Source organism: Opisthocomus hoazin, chromosome 2, assembly GCF_030867145.1.
Source record: "Opisthocomus hoazin isolate bOpiHoa1 chromosome 2, bOpiHoa1.hap1, whole genome shotgun sequence".
NCBI classification, from domain to species: Eukaryota; Metazoa; Chordata; class Aves; order Opisthocomiformes; family Opisthocomidae; genus Opisthocomus; species Opisthocomus hoazin.
The window spans coordinates 34,461,742-34,471,736 of NC_134415.1; positions in this window are offsets into that span (position 1 = coordinate 34,461,742).

Here is a 9,995-nt window from a genome sequence, read left to right on the forward strand (position 1 = left end):
CTACAGAGATAAGGAGGCTGCAGGATAATCTGAAGACCCCTGCCGAGAGACGTCAAACAAACATGTGCGACGGACATTACCGTATATTAATGAGTTCTCGGAAAAACCATTACTATGATAAACATTTCTTGGAAATGTAATTAATACGTATGTTAACATAGCATAAATACCTAGTAACTGTGTCTCTTCGGTGCACACGTTTGGAGGAGAGATCCCCGTGTGCCGGGTGCCGTAATAAAGAATACCTGCTTGATAGTCTGCCGACTATTGAGTCTTCAATTCCGGCTTTCCACGGCATCATTTCCTTAGGATAACAGGTCAGGATGGTAAGCCAGCAGTAACATTCCTAGAGATCAGTGAGTAAGGAAGGATGCCAATGTGCACTGCTTTTGAAAATCCACGCATAGGTGCCTCTAAAGCTCTGCAAACAGAACGACTATCACGATAGCTAAGTGCGGCCAGATGGCTAAATCATGGACACAGTTCATTTAAATTATTACAGAAGGAAAAACGCCGCTGCACTCCATGGAAGAAGCAAAGGCAGGTCCCTATTAATGTGTTCTGAAAGCTTAAAACAAATAACAAACAATGCCTGTACAAGGACTTTAGGTACCCTAGTATCAATCAAACTTACAATCAGATCAAACTCTATCCTCAAGCAAATTTCAATAGAAATGGTTCATATTGCAGCAAGGTCCAGTACCGCTCCACCCCCTGCCCAAGAGATTTAACTCTGCTCAAAAGCTGTCAAAACCTTCATCTGGAATAAAGCAAGTGACTTCAGAAAGGCTGGAGTTAGCTGAAACAGTTAACCCAATTCTGGCTTTCACCCTTTTTGTTAGTCTACATAAATTCACAGACACAGCTTAAGATCAAGGAATAAAGGTGCTTAGAGGATTTTTAAAGCCTAATTCCCATTACTTTCAATGAAAGGCAGGCACTAAATACCCTTGAAAATACAAATGTATGTCTATTTGGACTGTGTACTTTAAAATAAGGAATGGAGGTATCATTGTGTGTGTGACTAGGGCATAAAACAGAGATTAAGGTATATTTTCTTTGGTCTCATTGCATAGAATGAATACCTAAGAAATATGCCAGTGGCAATTTTGGCTGGTTAAGATCACCTCCTAAATGAAGCTGAGCATGCCCCGTTGCTTAAGGTATTAAAAAAGCCCAAAAGAAAGCAGTAAGTACCAGAAATGAGTGTATCCCATAGCTAGGATAGAAGGCTGCCTCTGCCACTGACTTACCCTGTAACACAAAACCAGGTTCTCCATGCCTCAGCTTTGTTTCTCTGCCAGGCTGTCCTACCTAAATATGAGCATGCTATGAAGCGTAATTAGGAAGGAGGTTACTTATGACACCTCCATGGCCCCTGAAGGCTTAATCGTCTAAATGCAGGGCATACTTCTAATTCAGGTCAGCTAAGTGATATGGAAAACCCTAAATGTACAGCTATGTAGGGCCATCTCTCCCTCCCTTACACCAAAGCCACTGTAACCGGAACAATGATGGCAAAGCAATTTGCCTGCAGCCGGGGAAAAGTGCTGGGTGTGCAGGATTCATCTTCTGCCACTGCAGATAGGAGCATGGAAAACAAGCTGGTGCCATTCTCTGTTCAGAGGACAACAGTGGCAGCGGTTCACTGCTGAGTGAAAAAAAGTGTTAGAAAATGTCTTTCTGAAGAGGAAAAAAAGGAACATAGCTGCATTTGAACAGCTCCAGGCCCTGGTGATGTTTCAGTAGACAGTAACTGTACTTGTCATCCTTCTGCTGGGTTAATCAAAAGGAAATGCATCCTCTGGGATTTTCAGCTTCTAGGGATCATTAGCACACAGTAAATGAAAACAGAGATTATTTAATGCTATCATTACTTTCTTTCCCAACTAACAAGCTATGTCTCTGGTGGCTTCCCAGCGCAACACACAGTATCATTAGGTGAAACCTGCCGATGCCAACAACCCCACAAAGCCCGTCAGGATCGGACGCTGTGGACGTTGAACCCAATATCTCACCAGACAGAGGCACGTTGTGAGGATGAAATGAAAGTGGAGTTATGACAGTTGTTTGGGGTTTTTTTTGGCCAGTGGATTTCAGCTTACAGGGCAATAATGCATCTGTAGCGTGAAGTTTTTATGTAGAATAAAAAGCTATTGCCCAGTGGCCCTGGGCAGTTTCCCCAGGCCTGTGGGAGAACCACAAGGTAGATCCCTGGGCTACTAATTGCATCTCTCCCCACTTTTCCAAGTTCTTGGTGACAAAGCCGCTTAGGTTGGACACACAGCTAACAAGATGTGCTCCTGTATCTATCCGCACAATGATCCAAGCAAGATTACACATCCAAAATCTGTTTTCTCTCACTATTGAACTTACTGTTTTGAGGAATTTCTGAACCAGCAAATTTGCTTCCTCCATTAGTTACTGTGCATGGCAAGGACCACAGACAAAAGAAGTAATCTTAAAAGCATCACCCACGTGATGCTATTTTTACAAGTTCTGCCCTCTGCTTTCATTTAGAAGATCTTAGAAGTTCAATGCCCTTACCAAAAGCTGCCTGCAATGGCTGCTTCTCAGCAGAGCAGGGCTGCTCAACCATGAAACAAGAGTTACCACAAGCAGCAGCTTACCCAGGGCAGCAAATCAAGAGTTAGGAATAAGCTGATCTGAATGCCCAACCTCATTAGCTCCTTCAGAAAGCACTTGAACAATCCCTCATTCCAGCTCTAATGAGGTATTGTGCTGGACACCACGGTTATTTGAGTACTGTACACAAGTTTGCTCCCACTGAGTACTGCGCCGGTCTTTGTTGGAGCTCTGGCCCATGGCGGTCATTCCCCAAAGGTGGGTGATTGATTGCTCTGTGGACTGCTGTGACTGCCAGACACAATGAGGCAAGAAGGAGCCAAGTACACTGATGCACCTTTGCCTTGAGCATAACCCAGCCTCGACCAAAAGTGTTAAAAGATTTCCCTTCCTTGTCGTGGTACTTCGCAGTAAACCCCGACACTGCAAGATCCTGAGCCCATGCAGGGGTTTGCAGAGCACCTCATGCAGAGAGGTCCTTGCCCTGAGGGGCCTCCACGTGCTAATGCTGTGTGAATACAAATTACATGAGAGCAGTAACGCTGTGGGGGCCAGTGCTAGAAAAAGCACACAAGAATCAGCTGCTGCTTCTCTTCTGAGAGCAGGTCTTCACGGCACATAGGATTTCTGCCATGAGGGACTCTAGCAAAGGCTCTAGATGCCCAGCATTCCAGGCTTGGGTACAGAAGCAGTCACAATCAGTACCTTGAACAAATATATTCTCAAATGAAGTCCAACCAGTGGCCCATGTTTTGAAATGTTAGGCCAGCTGTTTGTCAGATCACGTCAGTTTCTTGTAAAAGCATTTTTCCTTAGAAATATTGGGCTTGTCTCCCTTGGTGCCTTCCTCTCGGCTGCCTTAGGGAGAGCGGTCTCCCACCCCATACGCCTGTGTGAAGCTGTCCCAGAGAGCTACTGAAATATGTTCACTGGCCAGTAGTTTTCTCCTGGTAGGACCTTGCATACTGTTCCACGCATCTTTCGTAAAGGCACAAACAAACAAACTCCAAGCACTCTGACTACAGCACATTTCCGGAAACAGCTGCATGAATCTAAGATAAATACAAGTGAGCATCGTAAGAGCTCTGTCCTGTTCCTGTGTAATCATCAGGCAGGGAAATTCTCAATGATCTGAAGCAATTTCATTCAGCTGCAACATGGGATCTGAGTTTTTGTATTGAAATTTTTCATTATGAGTAACAAGCACTGGGAGTGCGAGGTGCAGGGCTGACATGCCAAAGCAGGAGCATATCCTCTAACAAGACCAGTTTAATTGTCCATTTTATTACTCTCATATCTTTTCCACTAAAGTCCCAATACTGTTCCTAGTGCTGTATGAATCTTGAAATGCAACAGTTCCCACTGCTCAGAATTTATTCCCTGGTCTTTACAGTATTTAAGCACCTCTGTCTTGTTCAGGCCCTGAGTCCACCATTCAAGCATCACTGAAATGGTTAATGCCTCCACTCACGAAACCTACAAGTTATCATCTAACTCCATAGGCATTTAAAAATCCCTAGAGTGCCCAAGCCTTCACAGGCTGAATGCCTGCTAAACACAGGGGCTGTCTTACATTTGACCTGCTTCTCAGAGCCCCACACTGTGGTGCCCAGAGGACCCAATGCAGGACCTTCAGTCAAGGTGAACAAAGACCTATTTTCCAATACCTGCCAGCTGGCAGCATCTACCGTGGGTGAGCTAGAGGACACTAAGAGGTAAAGGAGTAATAGGCTGTGTCTGCAACAAACTGCAATGCTTACAGGGAGGGGGACAAAAAAGAGCTGCCAGATATGAACATGCAACACAGTAGAGCTGGCTGACGAAACCTTGCAATGGTTTGGCTCACTGACCTGACAAAAAACACCACTTTTCCCAACTGCCGTCACTTACAACCTCTGAAAGTGAACAAAGCCAAAGAATGTCATGAAAAGTGGAAGACTGCAGAAGCAGGGCTAGCTCTGCTGCTGATTCATTGCCTGGCCTGCAGAGAAATAGAAATCTTAAGGCAGGAAATATAAAGCTTAAGGCCAGAAAAAAGTTAGAAACATATAAATGTGACCTCTGTAGGCCACAGATTATGAATAAGTCAGCTTTAGTTTCCTACAAGTCAGTATCTGCAACTGAAAAATGGAAATGATGCTTGGAAGCTTTGCAAAGCTCTCAAAGGCGCTGGGGTGTCAGGTATTACGCAAATACTAGACTAGCAGTTACCACTGTCGTTACAGCAGCGTTCTCTGCAGCAGAGCCCCAGCTTGCTAAATTGTTAGGGGTGAGGGAGCATGGATATTACCAGGCGGAACCGAAATGAAAAAAAGTGAAGCAAAGGCATTCTCTCCAGAGAGAGAAAAAGAGAAACAGAGGGAGAAAGTAACCAGCAAACACCTCTGATAATGAGCAGAGTCTTTGTATCTCAATCCTTCAGAGAGTTTGGTTTGTCCTCCCTCTGCTGCTATGGCAGGCCAGCATCTCCACACACCAAAAGGAATTAAAGATGTGTTAGACTGTGGATCTTCCCTCCTCATCCTCCTGCGTCTTTCCCAGATCCAGTTTTCAGAGATTCATACTTTCAGTAATAAAGCCCTTTGAAAACAGAGGCTAACCTGTGTTGGGGTCAATGTAGCTTGAGAGTTAGCATGACTAGGCCGCTTAAGCAAAACAGTTAGCATAACTGAACAGGCTGCTGGAAAGGGCAGCTAAGAATAGCAATTGAGAAAGTTCTGATAGTGCACATGATGTGGGTTAGCAAAAACAAGATGTGTTCAAGGACGTGGAGGCGGCCTGTTGCTATTAGCGCTAGTGCATAGTTACCAATCATAAGGGAATATGGGGTGCGTGAACAGCACGTGATTTATGTCTGTAGCCTATCTGAATAAGCATGATCGCGTGTACAGATATGAAAAATGTATACAACCACGCAAGCGGAGCAATAAAGGGAATCAACTGTGCATTGCATCAATGTGTGAGAGTTGTTCCTGTCCCTGCATGGATGCTGAAACTTGGCAAACCTGGAGGCAAGTTTGTTCATCAGAGTGACATTGCTTTGGGACTAGGCATTTACGTATCAGAGAGCCTGTGAGCTCACTAAAGTTCGTTTCTCCTCTCTTTGCTTGGAGTAAAATGATTCCACTGGTCCCCCACATCCTTCAGAGTGAGGTGCCACTGTTAAACTTACCAAAATACAGCAATTTAAACCACTGACGAGAGCAGACTTGATTACCATCCTGCAGGGGTGAACCGGCACCCCCAGGAGCCATATAACTCTGACTCAAACCTCAGCAGGGGCCTATTCAGAAAGTTAATTTGAGTTCGACCTTCCTTGATTCTACCTGGAAAATAACAGTGTGAGCTCAGGAAGGACCAGCAGAGCAGGTTTTGATTTTTGGCCCCAGCCATAGCAAGGGGAGTTTGAGCCGGAGCTGAGCGGGGACTTGCCCTTTTGCCACACACAGCGGCAAAAGGAGCCCCGGGAGCCCGAGGGCAGCTTCTGAGCCAAGGTGGAAGCTCTCGTTCTGCCTCCCATGGCGTGGCAGAGGCCAGGCTGTCATTCTTCTTGTGAAGAGGAGCTTCCCTGTCAACAAACCACCCTGTCTGCTCTGCTGCTCCCACCTGTCCTCCTCTCCCGTCCTTCCATCCACCACCCCAAGCATCGCTCTTCTCCCATACCTCCTAGCACTGTGCCTCTTTTAAATGACAACCAAACTCTCTGGCACACATCTGGAATCACCCAGCAGAAGCTTCCCTCGTGCAGCTTAAAAGACTTTTTGAAACAACTTTTTTAAAAGAAAAAGATAAAAGGAAAAAATCATCAAATCTTTCTCCCAGATTTTATTGCCTTCTGGGAGAGTCGCTTGCAGCAAGCAACCTCCACCAGAGCACAGTAAAAGCAACCCCTCCACCTGGCTCCAGCCAGCCCCCGCCAGAGCACCGCCTTGCTGAGAAAGCAACAGCACACAAGACAGGGCTATCCACCAACCTCCTTCACAAACACGCGTGTCCTTCACTTTAGAAATCTAGCTCCACGTTGCTAAGCTTGTCATTCTCACAGGAGCTGCAAAGCCCCGCTGCGGGTTGCTTCCCGCAAGGGAATGAGGGTTTCTTCTGCTCCAGACCCTGTGTTTCCAAAACTCGAAGTAGGGACGGCCATTTATCAGGTTAGACCCCTTCTCCAGTAAGACAGCAGGCTCACCCTTCCAGGTGTACAAGCTCAGCAAGCAAACAGTGTCACACACCAGGAATAAACAAGACTGCATAGCAACCACTTCTCTGAAGCAATCCTGAGTGTGAGATGCAAGAAATATCTTTTGCCTGTAGGGCTGGCATAGGCAGCTCCCCAGATGCTCCCCAGATGCAAGCACCCAAGCGACCTCAGCAGCACCCAGACCTTCAGGCTGGGACACACTGAACTGCACACTCTCCCGGTGCCTCCCTGCCTGCTCACGACTGCTGCGTGAGAATGGTCCCTAAAGCTCTGCACAACATGCAAGCAAACAGCAAAGTGTGCATCTGCTGGAAACTGATAAACGGGAGGGGAAAGTTTCCACCCCCTTCGCTGCAGGATTTGATGACATCTCTGTACGGTAAATTGCTTAGTTGGGCAGTGTGAGCTTGGAGCCCTTCTCCGTTAGATCAGTGGAAATCCATACCAGCCCTACGGAAAACACCACACTCAGGCAAGATTAGGAAAAGAGGAGAACTAATTCCTTCAGCCTGGCCCTCTTCAGCATGGCATGGCCACAGCGGCTGCAATCTCCACTGAATGCTGCCAATCAGGAATTCTCCACCACCCCCATTACACGCACCTTGTTGCAGTTTGAGGAGGCGACTGTCACCTCACTTGGTAAAAGCAGTAGCAAAGCCAAAGGGAAGCATCTTACTGTTACTGCCGAGCCACCCCGCTGGTACTGGCACTGTAGGAGTAAAGGATTCAGCCTTACAATGCGTCACCTTAAACCACGCATTTCTCTCAGCTTCTCCAAGGCTGAGTAATCAGATATGTGGGAAAATAACAACCCTATATATTGTAGAATGGCAGAAAATGAGCTGACTGCAGCAAATGGCTCTACAAACATGACATGTCCTGCACGAAACATGAAAATTCTCCCAGAGGGCTTCTCCCTTTTGCGACAAACAAGAGGCAGAGGACTGCCCTCAGACTCCAGCACTGCTTTAGACCTTGGGAGACGCAAGGAAAATTTTGCCTCAGCTGTGTTGCGGGCTTCAGGGAAGACTTAATCTGCTCCAGCTCCTGCCTGCAAATCAAGCACAGCAGAAATGCTGCTTGTTCACCTTTCTCAGTATTGTCTTTTAAGGTAGTAAACCCTTTAAGGAGGGAATTGTCACTTCCTACACGTGTGTGCATCATCTAACAGAGCTGGTCCAGCCGTCAACTAGGGATGTTTCCACAAAATAGCAGTGGCAGCAGCTCTTCAAAGGACTTTCCCCGATACAGTGTTTGGTCTGTTCCCTTTAATTAAGGGGCCAGCAATGAGCTACCAGCTCAGCTCTGGTGAAAAAGTTCAGCTCCAGGATGTCTCAAAATGAGCACTTCTACAGGGAAACAGCATTAGCAGCACTGAAAACTGTGACCCGTATTAAATCACCAAAAATGACTAAAGTAGAGCAAAGATGGTCAGCTGGTCAGACCAAGACAACCCAGGAGCATCTAATGTTCAGTCTCCCTCCCTGGGCACTTGCCTACATGCTCTTTTCATTTGGCTCAGTAACAATGAAGCTGATGGGACAGATTCAACCAAAGAGAAACTTGAAAGCCTACAATGCTTAGCCTTAAAAACAGTAAGCCAAAGTTTTATTTCATCCTTTCTAAAAGGAAGAAGAATATCGCAGCCGTAATCAGGGAACAGAGTACCTTCCCTCCTGAGCCTAACTGATGTCTGACCCACTTCACCTCCAGCAGTGTCACCCACATGGCTGTGCTCTTATGTCACCTGTACACCCTGTAATGACGCATTACGTGGCGCAGGGAAGGGGTGGTGTCCGTGTGCCCACACGCATCCTGGAAATGGACCTGGTCACGGCTATCAAGGGGTTCCTTGAGACAGCCATTGGATAAACCCTGCTACGAGGTCAAACCCTCTCTCTCATCCATCCATAGCACTCCAAGCGCCCTCACCTGTCACCCCCCCAACAAAGAACAGCCCAGCCATCCCTCACAAGTTAACAAAACAAATTGTCTTGAAATCCCCTTTCTGTAGATGTGAAGCATGGCATCTCTAGTTCAACAAATGCATCTTGGACTTATTTGGCTAAACCTCCACACTCCACTTTGAAGCCTCGGGGCACCGCAGGCAGAAGCCCAGGGCTGAGCAGGGCTTCCCTCCCATCCGCAGCAGGGATGGAAATCATGCCACCTTACACACTTGTATCCAGAAACCTGATCAGCTATTCCTCTCAGCACATTTTCTTTCACATGCCAAGCTTGCTGAGCAGCATGGTCCTTCGTGGCAGCCTCCTGGTGTGCAGACAGCTTCTTTTTTTTCGCAGGAACCTCTGCGCAGTTGGGAGCCCTTGGGCTTTCCCCATGGCAACCTCGTTTGTGCACTGGGCAAGGGCGATCGATACCATGTGGCATCTGAGCCCACGTGGGAAACGGTCCAAGCACAGACTAAATGTTAATTAGAGCCCGGCAGACACTTCTGGAGCCGGAGAGCTTATATAGACCTTCTGGTTATGTGACCTAGAGCAGCAGAAGCAGCTTATTAATTTATTGCTGAAGGTGCCAACGAAGCTTTGCAGACTGGTAGGAAAGACCTGAGTTTCAGTAACAAGTACAAGTACTGTGCTCCAAAGCCTCCTCCACTGATAAAAACTAAGGTGAGCTGAAATACCAACATACAGAAAAGGTGGATATAAAGGCCTTTTATTTTTAAAATGTTCATTTTCATCAATCCTGAATTCACAGTCATAGGAAAAGAGAGGAAAAATCTGGACAGAACACAGGAAGAGTACAGACACTGTTGTACCTGCCTTTCTCCATCTGCCTCTATTTTGCCCATCCCTGGGGAGAATCAAGACCTCCCTGGCTTTTCCTTATTCATTAGACACATGCCCTCTGATGAGTTCAGAGCAGTTTGCACTGCCACAAGTGGCACTTACAACCACTTCGTGAAGTGTCTTAAGCACTGTTAAAATACACTGGGACACTGATGCAGGCAAAAGTGCTCCCAACCTCACTTAGGACTTCAGAGTAAATAAACTGCAGTGAGATCAGCAAACATAGCTTCTCTTGATCTAGCGACAACTCTCTGTGGCAGGGTAACAACTGAGGTTGGGTCAGCTGGAGGAGAAAATTCCAAGGCATTTCAAAAAGAAGTCTAAAACAACATAGGTTTTAAGGGCACTATTCTCATTCACAGAGGTACTATATTAAGAGCTGCCTGCTAAGCAGTATC